Source organism: Entelurus aequoreus, linkage group LG06 (genome assembly GCF_033978785.1).
Source record: "Entelurus aequoreus isolate RoL-2023_Sb linkage group LG06, RoL_Eaeq_v1.1, whole genome shotgun sequence".
In the NCBI taxonomy this organism is placed as follows: Eukaryota; Metazoa; Chordata; class Actinopteri; order Syngnathiformes; family Syngnathidae; genus Entelurus; species Entelurus aequoreus.
Genome location: NC_084736.1, coordinates 36,937,208 through 36,958,399, shown reverse-complemented (window position 1 = coordinate 36,958,399; position 21,192 = coordinate 36,937,208). Strand labels below are relative to the sequence as shown.

General features: G+C 47.6%; 1 protein-coding gene across 1 annotated transcript in view; it reads right to left on the bottom strand.

Moving 5' to 3' along the window:
• The window catches only part of LOC133652198 (phosphatidylethanolamine-binding protein 4), a 424,418-nt gene that overhangs the window by 285,307 nt on the left and 117,919 nt on the right, over nucleotides 1-21,192 (bottom strand). The gene's annotated exons all lie outside the window — the stretch shown is intronic.

The following is a 21,192-nucleotide window of genomic DNA, read 5'->3' as shown; positions in this document are numbered from 1 at the left end:
AGTGGGACGTCGGTGTGAATGACTATGAGAAACCTTGGACTGCATATGTGGGTAACCCCCAGGGGAGACCGAAAGCAATGGATGTCGAGTGGGTCTGACATAATATTGTGAAAGTCCAGTCCATAGTGGATCTAACACAATAGTGAGAGTCCAGTCCATAGTGGGGCCAGCAGGAAACCATCCAGAGCGGAGACGGGTCAGCAGCGTAGAGATGTCCCCAACCGATGCACAGGCTAGCAGTCCACCCCTGGTCCCGACTCTGGACAGCCAGCACTTCATCCATGGCCACCGAACCTGTGCCCCCCCCCCCCCCCCCCCCCCCCCCCCCCTACAAGCGAGAGGAGGGCAGAAGAGAAAAGAAAAGAAACGGCAGATCAACTGGTCTAAAAATGGGGTTTATATAAAGGCTAGAGTATACAAATGAGTTTTAAGATGGGACTTAAATGCTTCTACTGAGGTAGCATCTCTAACTGTTACCGGGAGGGCATTCCATAGTATTGGAGCCCGAATAGAAAACGCTCTATAGCCCGCAGACTTTTTTTGGGCTCTGGGAATCACTATTAAGCTGGAGTTCTTTGAACGCAGATTTCTTGCTGGGACATATGGTACAATACAATCGGCAAGATAGGATGGAGCTAGACCGTGTAGTATTTTATACGTAAGTAGTAAAACCTTAAAGTCACATCTTAAGTGCACAGGAAGCCAGTGCAGGTGAGCCAGTATAGGCGTAATATGATAAAACTTTCTTGTTCTTGATTGTCAAAAGTCTAGCAGCCGCATTTTGTACCAACTGTAATCTTTTAATGCTAGACATAGGGAGACCAGAAAATAATATGTTACAGTAATCGAGACGAGACGTAACGAACGAATGAATAATGATCTCAGCGTCACTAGTGGACAAAATGGAACGAATTTTAGCGATATTACGGAGATGAAAGAAGGCCGTTTTAGTAACACTCTTGATGTGTGACTCAAACGAGAGAGTTGGGTCAAAGATAATACCCAGATTCTTTACCGAGTCGCCTTGTGTAATTGTTTGGTTGTCAAATGTTAAGGTGGTATTATTAAATAGATGTCGGTGTTGAGCAGGACTGATAATCAGCATTTCCGTTTTCTTAGCGTTGAGTTGCAAAAAGTTAGCGGACATCCATTGTTTAGTTTCATTAAGACACGCCTCCAGCTGACTACAATCCGGCGTGTTGGTCAGCTTTAGGGGCATGTAGAGTTGGGTGTCATTAGCATAACAGTGAAAGCTAACACCGTATTTGCACATGATGTCGCCTAGCGGTAGCATGTAGATGCAGGATGCAGGGCCAAGAACCGAACCCTGGGGAACTCCACACGTTACCTTAACATAGTCCGATGTCACATTGTTATGGGAGACGCACTGCATCCTGTCAGTAAGATAGGAGTTAAACCAAGACAAGGCTAAGTCTGACCAGTGGCGTGCCGTCACTAGAGGCAGGGGAGGCACGGCCTCACCTGCCATCATGGAAAGAAAAAAATAGTAAAAAGAAAAAAAAAATTAAATTGTTATATGTATCCAGTGATTATACTAAAGTTATTTTCCATTTAACTTCACCAGTTTTAGATTATTTTTTATTTTTATTTTCACATATGCCGTTCAAATACTGAGAAGAGACGGTGCGGTGATCAGCAGCCAGTTGAGGCACGTCACTGATTTGTGCCTCAACATGGATTGTGCACAATGACTGGGCTAACTGCTGAGCTGCTGTGCAGTGAGACTGTATTGCTATATGAATTATATTATTCATTTCCATAGTTTAGTTAGCTGAGGTATATAATGTACAGTGTATTTTGTCAACAACTGTATGTGTGTAACTATTTTTAGTGCTGATCGATCATAACCCCGCCTCCTGGTGCCAAGCACCTCCGCCGCGATGCACCGCCCGACGGGAGCGCCACACCAACCAAAGCCCACACCCACACCCTCCACGTGCAAGACCGAATCCACCCAAAAAAAGTCAGTTAACAAGAAGCCAAAAAGTGCAAAAACAACAATGCTAGCGCGGCGCGCCGGAGGAGCCGTGAACAGGGACACAACATTAGGTACACCTGCAGACGGCAGCGCGGATTTCATATTTCATTCATTCACAACTCTTCCAACACAAACACCACTGTTCCCGCACTTATAAGTAAAGGTAAGACCATAATAACGTTTTTCAAGACAAAGTTTTATGTTTTTTTACTGGTGCACAAAATGAACCGTGCATGAGCATCACCTTGTTCAAAGAACAAAACCAACACTCACAACAAATTACACAACTGCAAATCAGATGGAAATTAGAGGGAACATTGTTTGGGGGTATCCATAATATGCCGATAAGGAGAAGTTTTTATTTACACGATGAGTTGGGTGTGTCTTGACCTCCGCGGCAGAGGCTCCGCCGAACCCCTAGGGTTCGATCGAACCCAGGTTAAAGGCCTACTGAAACCCACTACTACCGACCACGCAGTCTGATAGTTTATATATCAATGATGAAATCTTAACATTATAACACATGCCAATACGGCCGGGTTAACTTATAAAGTGACATTTTAAATTTGCCGCTAAACTTCCGGTTCGAAACGCCTCTGAGGATGACGTATGCGCGTGACGTAGCCCGGCGAACACGGGTATGCCTTCCACATTGAAGCCAATACGAAAAAGCTCTGTTTTCATTTCATAATTCCACAGTATTCTGGACATCTGTGTTCGTGAATATGTTTCAATCATGTTCATTGCATTATGGAGAAGGAAGCTGGGCAAGCAAAGAAGAAAGTTGTCGGTGCGAAATGGACGTATTTTTCGAACGTAGTCAGCCACAACAGTACACAGCCGGCGCTTCTTTGTTTACATTCCCGAAAGATGCAGTCAAGATGGAAGAACTCGGATAACAGAGACTCTAACCAGGAGGACTTTTGACTTCGATACACAGACGCCTGTAGAGAACTGGGACAACACAGACTCTTACCAGGATTACTTTGATTTGGATGACAAAGACGCAGACGTGCTACTGTGAGTATGCAGCTTTGGCTTCTAAACATTTGATCGCTTGACCGTATGTGCGCAACTTTTTTTTGCGTATGTACGTAACTTTTTAAAAATATATAAGCTTCATGAACCTTGGGTTAGGTGAACGGTCTTTTGGGCTGAGTGATTGTGTGTGTTGATCAGGTGTTTGAATTGTATTGGCGTGTTCTATGGAGCTAGGAGCTAGCATAGGAGCTAGGAGCTAGCATAACACGTACCGTACCGTACGTGCGCGTCACGTACGTAACTTTTTAAAAATATATAAGCTTTATGAACCTTGGGTTAGGTGAACGGTCTTTTGGGCTGAGTGATTGTGTGTGTTGATCAGGTGTTTGAATTGTATTGGCGTGTTCTATGGAGCTAGGAGCTAGCATAGGAGCTAGGAGCTAGCATAACACGTACCGTACCGTACGTGCGCGTCACGTACGTAACTTTTTAAAAATATATAAGCTTTATGAACCTTGGGTTAGGTGAACGGTCTTTTGGGCTGAGTGATTGTGTGTGTTGATCAGGTGTTTGAATTGTATTGGCGTGTTCTATGGAGCTAGGAGCTAGCATAGGAGCTAGGAGCTAGCATAACACGTACCGTACCGTACGTGCGCGTCACGTACGTAACTTTTTAAAAATATATAAGCTTTATGAACCTTGGGTTAGGTGAACGGTCTTTTGGGCTGAGTGATTGCATGGTCATGCTGGACCTTCAGAAGGCCTTTGACACCGTTAACCACGCTATACTGTTGGATAAGCTCAGAGCAATCGGATTTAACAAAACCTCTTGGAGCTGGATGCAGTCTTACTTGGAGGGGAGGGAGCAGGTGGTAGAGGTGAACGGCACCGTGTCCCCCCCCCTCTCGGTGAGCTGTGGAGTCCCCCAAGGCAGTATATTGGGACCTTTACTGTTCCTAATATACATAAACGACATGTCATCGGCATGTGACTGTGAATTGTTTTTGTTTGCGGATGACTCTGCCCTGCTGGTATCCGGCAAGGACAAGTCACAGGTGGAGAAAATCCTCAGTGCTGAGCTCTGTAGAACCTGCACCTGGCTCGCTGACAACAAGTTATCCATCCACTTGGGTAAAACAGAATCCATCCTGTTTGGGTCCCACATCAAACTTAAGAGAGTCAATCACTTCACCATAAAAGTAGGTGACAGTGTCATCACCAGGAAAGATGAGGTCACCTACCTAGGTTCCATTCTAGAGGCTAACCTTTCCTGTGATAAAATGGCAACCAAGGTAATCAAAAAGGTTAACCAACGAACGAGATTTCTCTACAGAATTTCCTCTCTGGTCAACAAAAGCACCTTGAGGATTCTGGCGGGAACTCTCGTTCAACCCTTTTTCGATTACGCATGCACCTCCTGGTACCCTAGCACCTCCAAAACCCTCAAATCTAAACTCCAAACATCTCAGAACAAGCTAGTCAGGTTACTTCTAGACCTCCACCCCAGATCCCACCTCACTCCTACCCACTTCTCTAAAGTGGGCTGGCTCAAGGTGGAGGACAGAGTTAAACAACTTGCACTGAGCCTAGTCTATAAAATCCGCTACACCTCCCTGATACCGAAGTACATGTCAAACTACTTCCTTAACGTAAATGACCGCCATAACCACAACACCAGGGGGTGCTCCACTAACCACGTTAAACCCAGATTCCGAACTAACAAAGGTCTTAACTCATTCTCTTTCTATGCCACATCAATGTGGAATGCGCTCCCAACAGGTATAAAAGAAAGGGCATCTCTATCCTCCTTCAAAACCGCTATAAAAGTTCACCTCCAGGCAGCTACAACCCTAAACTAACACCCTCCCCGGATTGCTAATAATCAAATGTAAACAATCAAATGCAGATTCTTTTTCTTATGCCTTCTGATCTCTCTCTCTCTCTCTCTCTCTCTCTCTCTATGTCCACTACTTGATGTCCATATCCCCACCCCCCACCCCACCCCCCCTCCACACTCCTGATTGTAAATAATGTAAATAATTCAATGTGATTATCTTGTGTGATGACTGTATTATGATGATAGTATATATGATAGTATATATCTGTATCATGAATCAATTTAAGTGGACCCCGACTTAAACAAGTTGAAAAACTTATTCGGGTGTTACCATTTAGTGGTCAATTGTACGGAATATGTACTTCACTGTGCAACCTACTAATAAAGGTCTCAATCAATCAAAATCAATCAATCAAATTGTGTGTGTTGATCAGGTGTTTGAATTGTATTGGCGTGTTCTATGGAGCTAGGAGCTAGCAGAGGAGCTAGGAGCTAGCATAACAAACACGCAGGTGTTATTATGCAGGATTAATTTGTGGCATATTAAACATAAGCCTGGTTGTGTTGTGGCTAATAGAGTATATATATGTCTTGTGTTTATTTACTGTTGTAGTCATTCCCAGCTGAATATCAGGTACCGTGAGTATGCAGCCTTGGCTGCTAAACATTTGATAACTTGACCGTATGTGCGCGTCACGTACGTAACTTTTTAAAAATATATAAGCTTTATGAACCTTGGGTTAGGTGAACGGTCTTTTGGGCTGAGTGATTGTGTGTTGATCAGGTGTTTGAATTGTATTGGCGTGTTCTATGGAGCTAGGAGCTAGCAGAGGAGCTAGGAGCTAGCATAACAAACACGCAGGTGTTTTTATGCAGGATTAATTTGTGGCATATTAAATATAAGCCTGGTTGTGTTGTGGCTAATAGAGTATATATATGTCTTGTGTTTATTTACTGTTGTAGTCATTCCCAGCTGAATATCAGGTCACCCCCGGCTCTCACAGCATCTTCCCTATCTGAATAGCTTCAACTCCCCACTAGTCCTTCACTTGCACTTTACTCATCCACAAATCTTTCATCCTCGCTCAAATTAATGGGGAAATTGTCGCTTTCTCGGTCCGAATCTCTCTCACTTCATGCGGCCATCATTGTAAACAATAGGGAACTTTGCGTATATGTTCAACTGACTACGTCACGCTACTTCCGGTAGGGGCAAGCCTTTTTTTTTATCAGATACCAAAAGTTGCAATCTTTATCGTCGTTGTTCTATACTAAATCCTTTCAGCAAAAATATGGCAATATCGCGAAATGATCAAGTATGACACATAGAATAGATCTGCTATCCCCGTTTAAATAAAAAAAAATCATTTCAGTAGGCCTTTAAGATCCACTGCACTAAGTGTTCATTTAGCTGCTGTGCAACAATTTTTTCGAGGATTTTCGAAATAAAGGGAAGGTGGGACACCGGTCGGTAGTTTACCATGAGGTCAGGATTGAGGTTAGGTCTTTTGAGCAGAGGATGAATAACCTCTTTTTTGAATGCTAGGGGAACAGTGCCAGAGGAAAGTGATAAGTTTATAATATTTAACACTGATGGACCTAATAATACAAACAGTTCCTTGATAAGTTTCCCAGGAAGTGGGTCAAGTAAACATGTTGTTTGTGTTATCCCACTTACACGCTGTAATAATTCCTCTAATGTTATTTCATCAAAAAGAGAGAGACTAATGTTGGTTTTAAATGTAAAAACAAACAAATTATTCATTTTTTTAATCTATCTATTTATTTTTTTGAATTTTATAAACCTTTATTTATAAATTGCAACATTTACAAACAATCGAGAAACAATAATATTCAAAATAAGTACAAAAACAGTACAAATCAGCGCCAGGGGGTTGTAAACTCAATAAAGTAACTAAAATAGAATGCAATATATATGTATATATATATATATATATATATATATATATATATATACATGTATATATATATATATATATATATATATATATATATATATATATATATATATATATATATATATATATATATATATATATATATATATATATATATATATATATATATGTATGTGTGGGAAAAATCACAAGACTATTTCATCTCTACAGGCCTGTTTCATGAGGGGTTTCCCTCAATCATCAAGAGATTTTTAATAGAAGCATTCACATACCATGGTTTATATAGGGCACAGAACGGGTAGGTACAGGCAGGCGTAGGGGCGTGTTGATTGGCTCAAGTGTTACCTAGGAGGTGTTTCCTTCTGTGACGGCATGCTGATACAATTTCGCTGCGCTTGTTGAGGGATGACAGGTCTGGACGGTATATAATAAACAGTTTCTCTTTTAAGCATAGGTTGCATCTTTTATTACCACTGTTGTAAGGTGTGCTGGATGCAAGAATTTGCCATGTTATTGAATATTCAACATTATTGAGATTCCAAATGTGTTTGCTGAGTTCTGTAGTGTTCCGCAGGCTTTTGCTGCTGAAAGAAGCCTTGTGATTGTTCCATCTGGTTTTGAATACTCCCTCAGTTAATCCTACATATGTGTCGGATGTGTTAATGTCCTTGCGTGTTACCTTTGCTTGGTAAACGACTGATGGTTGTAAGCACCCCCCGTTGAGAGGGCAATCAGGTTTCTTGCGGCAGTTACAGCCTGTGTCGGTTTTAGAGTCGTTCTGCCTGGTGGTGGACGGCTCCTTTTCAATTGCTTTGTTGTGGCTTGAAATGATTTGTCGTATATTGTTCATACAGCTGTAGCTCAATTTAATGTTGTTCTTGTTGAATACTTTTCTTAGGGTGTTGCCTTTGGGGAAGTGTTTGTCGATCAGAGTGAGGAATTTGTGGCCGATATTAGTTGAGACAATTTTACTGTATGGGGGGTTGTACCAGATAATGTTGTTTCGTTTTCTGCTCTTCTTTGGTTGGTTTCCTGGCGTGGGTTCGTAGGTGAGGGTGAAGTTTGCCCTGGAACCCGGATTGAAAGGGTTCACAGAGATTGTTAGACACTAAGTCAGTGGTTCTTAACCTTGTTGGAGGTACCGAACCCACGGAGGCAAAAACTCGGACATGGGAGGAGTTCGGGGAAGCCATGGAAAACTACTTCCGGACGGCTTCGAAGCAATTGTGGACCACCATCCGCCGCTTCAGGGGGGTGTTCAAGTGGCATCCTGACCAGATGCCAGAACCACCTCACCTGGCTCCCCTCGATGTGGAGGAGCAGCTGCTTTACTTTGAGCTCCTCCCGGATGACGGAGCTACTCACCCTATCTCTAAGGGAAAGACCCGCCACCCGGCGGAGGAAACTCATTTGGGGCGCGTGTACCCGTGATCTTGTCCTTTCGGTCATAACCCAAAGCTCATGACCATAGGTGAGGATGGGAACGTAGATCGACCGGTAAATTGAGAGCTTTGCCTTCCGGCTCAGCTCTTTCTTCACCACAATGGATCGATACAGCGTTGGCATTACTGAAGACGCCACACAGATCCGCCTGTCGATCTCACGATCCACTCTTCCCTCACTCGTGAACAAGACTCCAAGGTACTTGAACTCCTCCATATGGGGCAAGATCTCCTCCCCAACCTGGAGATGGCACTCCAACTTTTTCCGGGCGAGAACTATGGACTTGGACTTGGAGGTGCTGATTCCCATCCCAGTCGCTTCACACTCAGCTGTGAACCGATCCAGTGAGAGCTGAAGTTTGTGGCCAGATGAGGCCATCAGGACCATAATCATCTGCAAAAAGCAAATACCTAATCCTGCAGTCACCAAACCATATCCCCTCAACGCCCTGACTGCGCCTAGAAATTCTGTCCATAAAAGTTAATGAACAGAATCGGTGACAAAGGGCAGCCTTGGTGGAGTCCAAACCTCACTGGAAACAGGTTCGAACTCCTCCCATGTCCGAGTTTTTGCCTCCGCGACCGCTGAAGCAGCACACCGCTTGGCCTGTTGCTACCAGTCCGCTGCCTCCTGAGTCCCATGAGCCAAAAGGACCCGAGCTTGACGCCATTGTGTTCCTCACAATGTTGTCCGGGTGGTGTCTTCTTCTGTTCCTCCGCTAGATGTCAGCTGTGTTCCTCACAATGTTGTCCGGGTGGTGTCTTCTTCCGTTCCTCCGCTAGATGTCAGCTGTGTTCCTCACAATGTTGTCCGGGTGGTGTATTCTTCCGTTCCTCAGCTAGATGTCAGCTGTGTTCCTCACAATGTTGTCCGGGTGGTGTCTTCTTCCGTTCCTCCGCTAGATGTCAGCTGTGTTCCTCACAATGTTGTCCGGGTGGTGTCTTCTTCCGTTCCTCCCCTACATGTCAGCTGTGTTCCTTACAATGTTGTCCGGGTGGTGTCTTCTTCTGTTCCTCCGCTAGATTTCAGCTGTGTTCCTCACAATGTTGTCCGGGTGGTGTCTTCTTCCGTTCCTCCGCTAAATGTCAAATGTGTTCCTCACAATGTTGTCCGGGTGGTGTATTCTTCTGCTCCTCCACTACATGTCAGCTGTGTTCCTCACAATGTTGTCCGGGTGGTGTCTTCTTCTGTTCCTCCACCAGATGTCAGCTGTGTTCCTCACAATGGTGTCCGGGTGGTGTCTTCTTCTGTTTCTCCGCTAGATGTCTGCTGTGTTCCTCACAAAGTTTTCCGGGTGGTGTCTTCTTCCGTTCCTCCGCTAGATGTCAGATGTGTTCCTCACAATGTTGTCCGGGTGGTGTCTTCTTCTGTTCCTCCGCTAGATGTCAGCTGTGTTCCTCACAATGTTGTCCAGGTGGTGTCTTCTTCTGTTCCTCCGCTAGATGTCAGCTGTGTTCCTCACAATGTTGTCCGGGTGGTGTCTTCTTCTGTTCCTCCGCTAGATGTCAGCTGTGTTACTCACAATGTTGTCCGGGTGGTGTCTTCTTCTGTTCCTCCGCTAGATGTCAGCTGTATTCCTCACAATGTTGTCCGGGTGGTGTCTTCTTCTGTTCCTCCCCTAGATGTCAGCTGGGTTCCTCACAATGTTGTCCAGGTGGTGTCTTCTTCCGTTCCTCCGCTACATGTCCGCTGTGTTCCTCACAATGTTGTCCCTGTGGTGTCTTCTTCTTCCATTCCTCCGCTAGATGTCAAATGTGTTCCTCACAATGTTGTCCGGGTGGTGTCTTCTTCTTCTGTTCCTCTGCTAGATGTCAGCTGTGTTCCTCACAATGTTGTCCGGGTGGTGTCTTCTTCTTCCGTTCCTCCGCTAGATGTCATATGTGTTCCTCACAATGTTGTCCGGGTGGTGTCTTCTTCTTCTGTTCCTCTGCTAGATGTCAGCTGTGTTCCTCACAATGTTGTCCAGGTGGTGTCTTCTTCTTCTGTTCCTCTGCTCGATGTCAGCTGTGTTCCTCACAATGTTGTCCGGGTGGTGTCTTCTTCTTCTGTTCCTCTGCTCGATGTCAGCTGTGTTCCTCACAATGTTGTCCGGGTGGTGTCTTCTTCTTCTGTTCCTCTGCTCGATGTCAGCTATGTTCCTCACAATGTTGTCCGGGTGGTGTCTTCTTCTTCTGTTCCTCTGCTAGATGACAGCTGTGTTCCTCACAATGTTGTCCGGGTGGTGTCTTCTTCTGTTCCTCCGCTAGATGTCAGCTGTGTTCCTCACAATGTTGTCCGGGTGGTGTCTTCTTCTGTTCCTCCGCTAGATGTCAGCTGTGTTCCTCACAATGTTGTCCGGGTGGTGTCTTCTTCTTCCGTTCCTCCGCTAGATGTCAGATGTGTTCCTCACAATGTTGTCCGGGTGGTGTCTTCTTCCGTTCCTCCGCTAGATGTCAGATGTGTTCCTCACAATGTTGTCCGGGTGGTGTCTTCTTCTTCCGTTCCTCCGCTAGATGTCAGATGTGTTCCTCACAATGTTGTCCGGGTGGTGTCTTCTTCTTCTGTTCCTCTGCTAGATGTCAGCTGTGTTCCTCACAATGTTGTCCAGGTGGTGTCTTCTTCTTCTGTTCCTCTGCTCGATGTCAGCTGTGTTCCTCACAATGTTGTCCGGGTGGTGTCTTCTTCTTCTGTTCCTCTGCTCGATGTCAGCTGTGTTCCTCACAATGTTGTCCGGGTGGTGTCTTCTTCTTCTGTTCCTCTGCTCGATGTCAGCTATGTTCCTCACAATGTTGTCCGGGTGGTGTCTTCTTCTTCTGTTCCTCTGTTAGATGACAGCTGTGTTCCTCACAATGTTGTCCGGGTGGTGTCTTCTTCTGTTCCTCCGCTAGATGTCAGCTGTGTTCCTCACAATGTTGTCCGGGTGGTGTCTTCTTCTGTTCCTCCGCTAGATGTCAGCTGTGTTCCTCACAATGTTGTCCGGGTGGTTGTGGGGCGGTATAGCTCGGTTGGTAGAGTGGCCGTGCCAGCAACTTGAGGGTTGCAGGTTCAATTCCCGCTTCCGCCATCCTAGTCACTGCCGTTGTGTCCTTGGGCAAGACACTTTACCCACCTGCTCCCAGTGCCACCCACACTGGTTTAAATGTAACTTAGATATTGGGTTTCACAATGTAAAGCGCTTTGAGTCACTTGAGAAAAAGCGCTATATAAATGTAATTCACTTCACTTCACTTCAATGTTGTCCGGGTGGTGTCTTCTTCTTCCGTTCCTCCGCTAGATGTCAGATGTGTTCCTCACAATGTTGTCCGGGTGGTGTCTTCTTCCGTTCCTCCGCTAGATGTCAGATGTGTTCCTCACAATGTTGTCCGGGTGGTGTCTTCTTCTTCCGTTCCTCCGCTAGATGTCAGATGTGTTCCTCACAATGTTGTCCGGGTGGTGTCTTCTTCTTCTGTTCCTCTACTAGATGTCAGCTGTGTTCCTCACAATGTTGTCCGGGTGGTGTCTTCTTCTTCTGTTCCTCTGCTCGATGTCAGCTGTGTTCCTCACAATGTTGTCCGGGTGGTGTCTTCTTCTTCTGTTCCTCTGCTCGATGTCAGCTGTATTCCTCACAATGTTGTCCGGGTGGTGTCTTCTTCTTCTGTTCCTCTGCTCGATGTCAGCTGTGTTCCTCACAATGTTGTCCGGGTGGTGTTTTCTTCTTCTGTTCCTCCGCTAGAAGTCAGCTGTGTTCCTCACAAGACCCATAACCTCCCTGCTTGGCACTCAGCAACAAAGGGTTGGAGTTGGGGGTTAAATCACCAAAATGATTCCCGGGCGCGGCGCCGCTGCTGCCCACTGCTCCCCAAGGGGATGGGACAAATGCAGAGGACAAATTTCACCACATCTAGTGTGTGTGTGACAATCATTGGTACTTTAATCTTTAATCTTAATCTTTAATGTTGTCCGGGTGGTGTCTTCTTCTGTTCCTCCACTAGATGTCAGCTGCGTTCCTCACAATGTTGTCCGGGTGGTGTCTTCTTCCGTTCCTCCGCTAGATGTCAGATGTGTTCCTCACAATGGTGTCCGGGTGGTGTCTTCTTCTTCTGTTCCTCCGCTAGATGTCAGCTTTGTTCCTCACAATGTTGTCCGGGTGGTGTCTTCTTCTGTTCCTCCACTAGATGTCAGCTGTGTTCCTCACAATGTTGTCCGGGTGGTGTCTTCTTCCGTTCCTCCGCTAGATGTCAGATGTGTTCCTCAAAATGGTGTCCGGGTGGTGTCTTCTTCTGTGCCTCCGCTAGATGTCAGCGGTGTTCCTCACAATGTGGTCCGGGTGGTGTCTTCTTCTTCTGTTCCTCCACTAGATGTCAGCTGTGTTCCTCACAATGTTGACCGGGTGGTGTCTTCTTCCGTTCCTCCGCTAGATGTCAGCTGTGTTCCTCACAATGTTGTCCGGGTGGTGTCTTCTTCCGTTCCTCCGCTAGATGTCAGCTGTGTTCCTCACAATGATGTCCGGGTGGTGTCTTCTTCTTCTGTTCCTCCACTAGATGTCAGCTGTGTTCCTCACAATGCTGACCGGGTGGTCTTTTTCCGTTCCTCCGCTAGATGTCAGCGGTGTTCCTCACAATGTTGTCAGGGTGGTGTCTTCTTCTCCTGTTCCTCCACTAGATGTCAGCTGTGTTCCTCACAATGTTGTCCGGGTGGTGTCTTCTTCTTCTGTTCCTCCGCTAGATGTCAGCTGTGTTCCTCACAATGTTGTCCGGGTCGTGTCTTCTTCTTCTGTTCCTCCGCTAAATGTCAGCTGTTTTTCTCACAATGTTGTCCGGGTGGTGTCTTCTTCTGTTCCTCCGCTAAATGTCAGCGGTGTTCCTCACAATGTTGTCCGGGTGGTGTCTTCTTCTTCTGTTCCTCCACTAGATGTCAGCTGTGTTCCTCACAATGTTGACCGGGTGGTGTCTTCTTCCGTTCTTCCGCTAGATGTCAGCTGTGTTCCTCACAATGTTCTCCGGGTGGTGTCTTCTTCCGTTCCTCCGCTAGATGTCAGCTGTGTTCCTCACAATGATGTCCGGGTGGTGTCTTCTTCTTCTGTTCCTCCACTAGATGTCAGCTGTGTTCCTCACAATGTTGACCGGGTGGTCTCTTCTTCTGTTCCTCCGCTAGATGTCAGCGGTGTTCCTCACAATGTTGTCCGGGTGGTGTCTTCTTCTTCTGTTCCTCCACTAGATGTCAGCTGTGTTCCTCACAATGTTGACCGGGTGGTGTCTTCTTCTTCTGTTCCTCCACTAGATGTCAGCTGTGTTCCTCACAATGTTGACCGGGTGGTGTCTTCTTCTTCTGTTCCTCCACTAGATGTCAGCTGTGTTCCTCACAATGTTGACCGGGTGGTGTCTTCTTCTTCTGTTCCTCCACTAGATGTCAGCTGTGTTCCTCACAATGTTGACCGGGTGGTGTCTTCTTCCGTTCCTCCGCTAGATGTCAGCTGTGTTCCTCACAATGTTGTCCGGGTGGTGTCTTCTTCCGTTCCTCCGCTAGATGTCAGCTGTGTTCCTCACAATGATGTCCGGGTGGTGTCTTCTTCTTCTGCTCCTCCACTAGATGTCAGCTGTGTTCCTCACAATGTTGACCGGGTGGTTTCTTCTTCCGTTCCTCCGCTAGATGTCAGCTGTGTTCCTCACAATGTTGTCCGGGTGGTGTTTTCTTCTTATGTTCCTTCGCTAGATGTCAGCTGTGTTCCTCACAATGTTGTCCGGGTGGTGTCTTCTTCCGTTCCTCCGCTAGATGTCAGCTGTGTTCCTCACAATGATGTCCGGGTGGTGTCTTCTTCTTCTGTTCCTCCACTAGATGTCAGCTGTGTTCCTCACAATGTTGACCGGGTGGTCTCTTCTTCTGTTCCTCCGCTAGATGTCAGCGGTGTTCCTCACAATGTTGTCCGGGTGGTGTCTTCTTCTTCTGTTCTTCCACTAGATGTCAGCTGTGTTCCTCACAATGTTGACCGGGTGGTGTCTTCTTCTTCTGTTCCTCCACTAGATGTCAGCTGTGTTCCTCACAATGTTGACCGGGTGGTGTCTTCTTCTTCTGTTCCTCCACTAGATGTCAGCTGTGTTCCTCACAATGTTGACCGGGTGGTGTCATCTTCCGTTCCTCCGCTAGATGTCAGCTGTGTTCCTCACAATGTTGTCCGGGTGGTGTCTTCTTCCGTTCCTCCGCTAGATGTCAGCTGTGTTCCTCACAATGATGTCCGGGTGGTGTCTTCTTCTTCTGCTCCTCCGCTAGATGTCAGCTGTGTTCCTCACAATGATGTCCGGGTGGTGTCTTCTTCTTCTGCTCCTCCACTAGATGTCAGCTGTGTTCCTCACAATGTTGTCCGGGTGGTGTCTTCTTCCGTTCCTCCGCTAGATGTCAGCTGTGTTCCTCACAATGATGTCCGGGTGGTCTCTTCTTCTGTTCCTCCGCTAGATGTCAGCGGTGTTCCTCACAATGTTGTCCGGGTGGTGTCTTCTTCTTCTGTTCCTCCACTAGATGTCAGCTGTGTTCCTCACAATGTTGACCGGGTGGTCTCTTCTTCTGTTCCTCCGCTAGATGTCAGCGGTGTTCCTCACAATGTTGTCCGGGTGGTGTCTTCTTCTTCTGTTCCTCCACTAGATGTCAGCTGTGTTCCTCACAATGTTGACCGGGTGGTGTCTTCTTCTTCTGTTCCTCCACTAGATGTCAGCTGTGTTCCTCACAATGTTGACCGGGTGGTGTCTTCTTCTTCTGTTCCTCCACTAGATGTCAGCTGTGTTCCTCACAATGTTGACCGGGTGGTGTCTTCTTCTTCTGTTCCTCCACTAGATGTCAGCTGTGTTCCTCACAATGTTGACCGGGTGGTGTCTTCTTCCGTTCCTCCGCTAGATGTCAGCTGTGTTCCTCACAATGTTGTCCGGGTGGTGTCTTCTTCCGTTCCTCCGCTAGATGTCAGCTGTGTTCCTCACAATGATGTCCGGGTGGTGTCTTCTTCTTCTGCTCCTCCACTAGATGTCAGCTGTGTTCCTCACAATGTTGACCGGGTGGTTTCTTCTTCCGTTCCTCCGCTAGATGTCAGCTGTGTTCCTCACAATGTTGTCCGGGTGGTGTTTTCTTCTTATGTTCCTTCGCTAGATGTCAGCTGTGTTCCTCACAATGTTGTCCGGGTGGTGTCTTCTTCCGTTCCTCCGCTAGATGTCAGCTGTGTTCCTCACAATGATGTCCGGGTGGTGTCTTCTTCTTCTGTTCCTCCACTAGATGTCAGCTGTGTTCCTCACAATGTTGACCGGGTGGTCTCTTCTTCTGTTCCTCCGCTAGATGTCAGCGGTGTTCCTCACAATGTTGTCCGGGTGGTGTCTTCTTCTTCTGTTCTTCCACTAGATGTCAGCTGTGTTCCTCACAATGTTGACCGGGTGGTGTCTTCTTCTTCTGTTCCTCCACTAGATGTCAGCTGTGTTCCTCACAATGTTGACCGGGTGGTGTCTTCTTCTTCTGTTCCTCCACTAGATGTCAGCTGTGTTCCTCACAATGTTGACCGGGTGGTGTCATCTTCCGTTCCTCCGCTAGATGTCAGCTGTGTTCCTCACAATGTTGTCCGGGTGGTGTCTTCTTCCGTTCCTCCGCTAGATGTCAGCTGTGTTCCTCACAATGATGTCCGGGTGGTGTCTTCTTCTTCTGCTCCTCCGCTAGATGTCAGCTGTGTTCCTCACAATGATGTCCGGGTGGTGTCTTCTTCTTCTGCTCCTCCACTAGATGTCAGCTGTGTTCCTCACAATGTTGTCCGGGTGGTGTCTTCTTCCGTTCCTCCGCTAGATGTCAGCTGTGTTCCTCACAATGATGTCCGGGTGGTGTCTTCTTCTTCTGTTCCTCCACTAGATGTCAGCTGTGTTCCTCACAATGTTGACCGGGTGGTCTCTTCTTCTGTTCCTCCGCTAGATGTCAGCGGTGTTCCTCACAATGTTGTCCGGGTGGTGTCTTCTTCTTCTGTTCTTCCACTAGATGTCAGCTGTGTTCCTCACAATGTTGACCGGGTGGTGTCTTCTTCTTCTGTTCCTCCACTAGATGTCAGCTGTGTTCCTCACAATGTTGACCGGGTGGTGTCTTCTTCTTCTGTTCCTCCACTAGATGTCAGCTGTGTTCCTCACAATGTTGACCGGGTGGTGTCATCTTCCGTTCCTCCGCTAGATGTCAGCTGTGTTCCTCACAATGTTGTCCGGGTGGTGTCTTCTTCCGTTCCTCCGCTAGATGTCAGCTGTGTTCCTCACAATGATGTCCGGGTGGTGTCTTCTTCTTCTGCTCCTCCACTAGATGTCAGCTGTGTTCCTCACAATGTTGACCGGGTGGTTCTTCTTCCGTTCCTCCGCTAGATGTCAGCTGTGTTCCTCACAATGTTGTCCGGGTGGTGTTTTCTTCTTATGTTCCTTCGCTAGATGTCAGCTGTGTTCCTCACAATGTTGTCCGGGTGGTGTCTTCTTCCGTTCCTCCGCTAGATGTCAGCTGTGTTCCTCACAATGATGTCCGGGTGGTGTCTTCTTCTTCTGCTCCTCCACAAGATGTCAGCTGTGTTCCTCACAATGTTGACCGGGTGGTTTCTTCTTCCGTTCCTCCGCTAGATGTCAGCTGTGTTCCTCACAATGTTGTCCGGTTGGTGTTTTCTTCTTATGTTCCTTCGCTAGATGTCAGCTGTGTTCCTCACAATGTTGTCCGGGTGGTGTTTTCTTCTTATGTTCCTTCGCTAGATGTCAGCTGTGTTCCTCACAATGTTGTCCGGGTGGTGTCTTCTTCCGTTCCTCCGCTAGATGTCAGCTGTGTTCCTCACAATGATGTCCGGGTGGTGTCTTCTTCTTCTGTTCCTCCACTAGATGTCAGCTGTGTTCCTCACAATGTTGACCGGGTGGTCTCTTCTTCTGTTCCTCCGCTAGATGTCAGCGGTGTTCCTCACAATGTTGTCCGGGTGGTGTCTTCTTCTTCTGTTCTTCCACTAGATGTCAGCTGTGTTCCTCACAATGTTGACCGGGTGGTGTCTTCTTCTTCTGTTCCTCCACTAGATGTCAGCTGTGTTCCTCACAATGTTGACCGGGTGGTGTCTTCTTCTTCTGTTCCTCCACTAGATGTCAGCTGTGTTCCTCACAATGTTGACCGGGTGGTGTCATCTTCCGTTCCTCCGCTAGATGTCAGCTGTGTTCCTCACAATGTTGTCCGGGTGGTGTCTTCTTCCGTTCCTCCGCTAGATGTCAGCTGTGTTCCTCACAATGATGTCCGGGTGGTGTCTTCTTCTTCTGCTCCTCCGCTAGATGTCAGCTGTGTTCCTCACAATGATGTCCGGGTGGTGTCTTCTTCTTCTGCTCCTCCACTAGATGTCAGCTGTGTTCCTCACAATGTTGTCCGGGTGGTGTCTTCTTCCGTTCCTCCGCTAGATGTCAGCTGTGTTCCTCACAATGATGTCCGGGTGGTCTCTTCTTCTGTTCCTCCGCTAGATGTCAGCGGTGTTCCTCACAATGTTGTCCGGGTGGTGTCTTCTTCTTCTGTTCCTCCACTAGATGTCAGCTGTGTTCCTCACAATGTTGACCGGGTGGTCTCTTCTTCTGTTCCTCCGCTAGATGTCAGCGGTGTTCCTCACAATGTTGTCCGGGTGGTGTCTTCTTCTTCTGTTCCTCCACTAGATGTCAGCTGTGTTCCTCACAATGTTGACCGGGTGGTGTCTTCTTCTTCTGTTCCTCCACTAGATGTCAGCTGTGTTCCTCACAATGTTGACCGGGTGGTGTCTTCTTCTTCTGTTCCTCCACTAGATGTCAGCTGTGTTCCTCACAATGTTGACCGGGTGGTGTCTTCTTCTTCTGTTCCTCCACTAGATGTCAGCTGTGTTCCTCACAATGTTGACCGGGTGGTGTCTTCTTCCGTTCCTCCGCTAGATGTCAGCTGTGTTCCTCACAATGTTGTCCGGGTGGTGTCTTCTTCCGTTCCTCCGCTAGATGTCAGCTGTGTTCCTCACAATGATGTCCGGGTGGTGTCTTCTTCTTCTGCTCCTCCACTAGATGTCAGCTGTGTTCCTCACAATGTTGACCGGGTGGTTTCTTCTTCCGTTCCTCCGCTAGATGTCAGCTGTGTTCCTCACAATGTTGTCCGGGTGGTGTTTTCTTCTTATGTTCCTTCGCTAGATGTCAGCTGTGTTCCTCACAATGTTGTCCGGGTGGTGTCTTCTTCCGTTCCTCCGCTAGATGTCAGCTGTGTTCCTCACAATGATGTCCGGGTGGTGTCTTCTTCTTCTGTTCCTCCACTAGATGTCAGCTGTGTTCCTCACAATGTTGACCGGGTGGTCTCTTCTTCTGTTCCTCCGCTAGATGTCAGCGGTGTTCCTCACAATGTTGTCCGGGTGGTGTCTTCTTCTTCTGTTCTTCCACTAGATGTCAGCTGTGTTCCTCACAATGTTGACCGGGTGGTGTCTTCTTCTTCTGTTCCTCCACTAGATGTCAGCTGTGTTCCTCACAATGTTGACCGGGTGGTGTCTTCTTCTTCTGTTCCTCCACTAGATGTCAGCTGTGTTCCTCACAATGTTGACCGGGTGGTGTCATCTTCCGTTCCTCCGCTAGATGTCAGCTGTGTTCCTCACAATGTTGTCCGGGTGGTGTCTTCTTCCGTTCCTCCGCTAGATGTCAGCTGTGTTCCTCACAATGATGTCCGGGTGGTGTCTTCTTCTTCTGCTCCTCCGCTAGATGTCAGCTGTGTTCCTCACAATGATGTCCGGGTGGTGTCTTCTTCTTCTGCTCCTCCACTAGATGTCAGCTGTGTTCCTCACAATGTTGTCCGGGTGGTGTCTTCTTCCGTTCCTCCGCTAGATGTCAGCTGTGTTCCTCACAATGATGTCCGGGTGGTGTCTTCTTCTTCTGTTCCTCCACTAGATGTCAGCTGTGTTCCTCACAATGTTGACCGGGTGGTCTCTTCTTCTGTTCCTCCGCTAGATGTCAGCGGTGTTCCTCACAATGTTGTCCGGGTGGTGTCTTCTTCTTCTGTTCTTCCACTAGATGTCAGCTGTGTTCCTCACAATGTTGACCGGGTGGTGTCTTCTTCTTCTGTTCCTCCACTAGATGTCAGCTGTGTTCCTCACAATGTTGACCGGGTGGTGTCTTCTTCTTCTGTTCCTCCACTAGATGTCAGCTGTGTTCCTCACAATGTTGACCGGGTGGTGTCATCTTCCGTTCCTCCGCTAGATGTCAGCTGTGTTCCTCACAATGTTGTCCGGGTGGTGTCTTCTTCCGTTCCTCCGCTAGATGTCAGCTGTGTTCCTCACAATGATGTCCGGGTGGTGTCTTCTTCTTCTGCTCCTCCACTAGATGTCAGCTGTGTTCCTCACAATGTTGACCGGGTGGTTCTTCTTCCGTTCCTCCGCTAGATGTCAGCTGTGTTCCTCACAATGTTGTCCGGGTGGTGTTTTCTTCTTATGTTCCTTCGCTAGATGTCAGCTGTGTTCCTCACAATGTTGTCCGGGTGGTGTCTTCTTCCGTTCCTCCGCTAGATGTCAGCTGTGTTCCTCACAATGATGTCCGGGTGGTGTCTTCTTCTTCTGCTCCTCCACAAGATGTCAGCTGTGTTCCTCACAATGTTGACCGGGTGGTTTCTTCTTCCGTTCCTCCGCTAGATGTCAGCTGTGTTCCTCACAATGTTGTCCGGTTGGTGTTTTCTTCTTATGTTCCTTCGCTAGATGTCAGCTGTGTTCCTCACAATGTTGTCCGGGTGGTGTTTTCTTCTTATGTTCCTTCGCTAGATGTCAGCTGTGTTCCTCACAATGTTGTCCGGGTGGTGTCTTCTTCCGTTCCTCCGCTAGATGTCAGCTGTGTTCCTCACAATGATGTCCGGGTGGTGTCTTCTTCTTCTGTTCCTCCACTAGATGTCAGCTGTGTTCCTCACAATGTTGACCGGGTGGTCTCTTCTTCTGTTCCTCCGCTAGATGTCAGCGGTGTTCCTCACAATGTTGTCCGGGTGGTGTCTTCTTCTTCTGTTCTTCCACTAGATGTCAGCTGTGTTCCTCACAATGTTGACCGGGTGGTGTCTTCTTCTTCTGTTCCTCCACTAGATGTCAGCTGTGTTCCTCACAATGTTGACCGGGTGGTGTCTTCTTCTTCTGTTCCTCCACTAGATGTCAGCTGTGTTCCTCACAATGTTGACCGGGTGGTGTCATCTTCCGTTCCTCCGCTAGATGTCAGCTGTGTTCCTCACAATGTTGTCCGGGTGGTGTCTTCTTCCGTTCCTCCGCTAGATGTCAGCTGTGTTCCTCACAATGATGTCCGGGTGGTGTCTTCTTCTTCTGCTCCTCCACTAGATGTCAGCTGTGTTCCTCACAATGTTGACCGGGTGGTTTCTTCTTCCGTTCCTCCGCTAGATGTCAGCTGTGTTCCTCACAATGTTGTCCGGGTGGTGTTTTCTTCTTATGTTCCTTCGCTAGATGTCAGCTGTGTTCCTCACAATGTTGTCCGGGTGGTGTCTTCTTCCGTTCCTCCGCTAGATGTCAGCTGTGTTCCTCACAATGATGTCCGGGTGGTGTCTTCTTCTTCTGCTCCTCCACAAGATGTCAGCTGTGTTCCTCACAATGTTGACCGGGTGGTTTCTTCTTCCGTTCCTCCGCTAGATGTCAGCTGTGTTCCTCACAATGTTGTCCGGGTGGTGTTTTCTTCTTATGTTCCTTCGCTAGATGTCAGCTGTGTTCCTCACAATGTTGTCCGGGTGGTGTCTTCTTCCGTTCCTCCGCTAGATGTCAGCTGTGTTCCTCACAATGATGTCCGGGTGGTGTCTTCTTCTTCTGCTCCTCCACAAGATGTCAGCTGTGTTCCTCACAATGTTGACCGGGTGGTTTCTTCTTCCGTTCCTCCGCTAGATGTCAGCTGTGTTCCTCACAATGTTGTCCGGTTGGTGTTTTCTTCTTATGTTCCTTCGCTAGATGTCAGCTGTGTTCCTCACAATGTTGTCCGGGTGGTGTCTTCTTCTGTTCCTACGCTAGATGTCAGCGGTGTTCCTCACAATGTTCTTCTTTTCTTCTTCTTTTGTTTGTTTTTTATGGTGGTTGG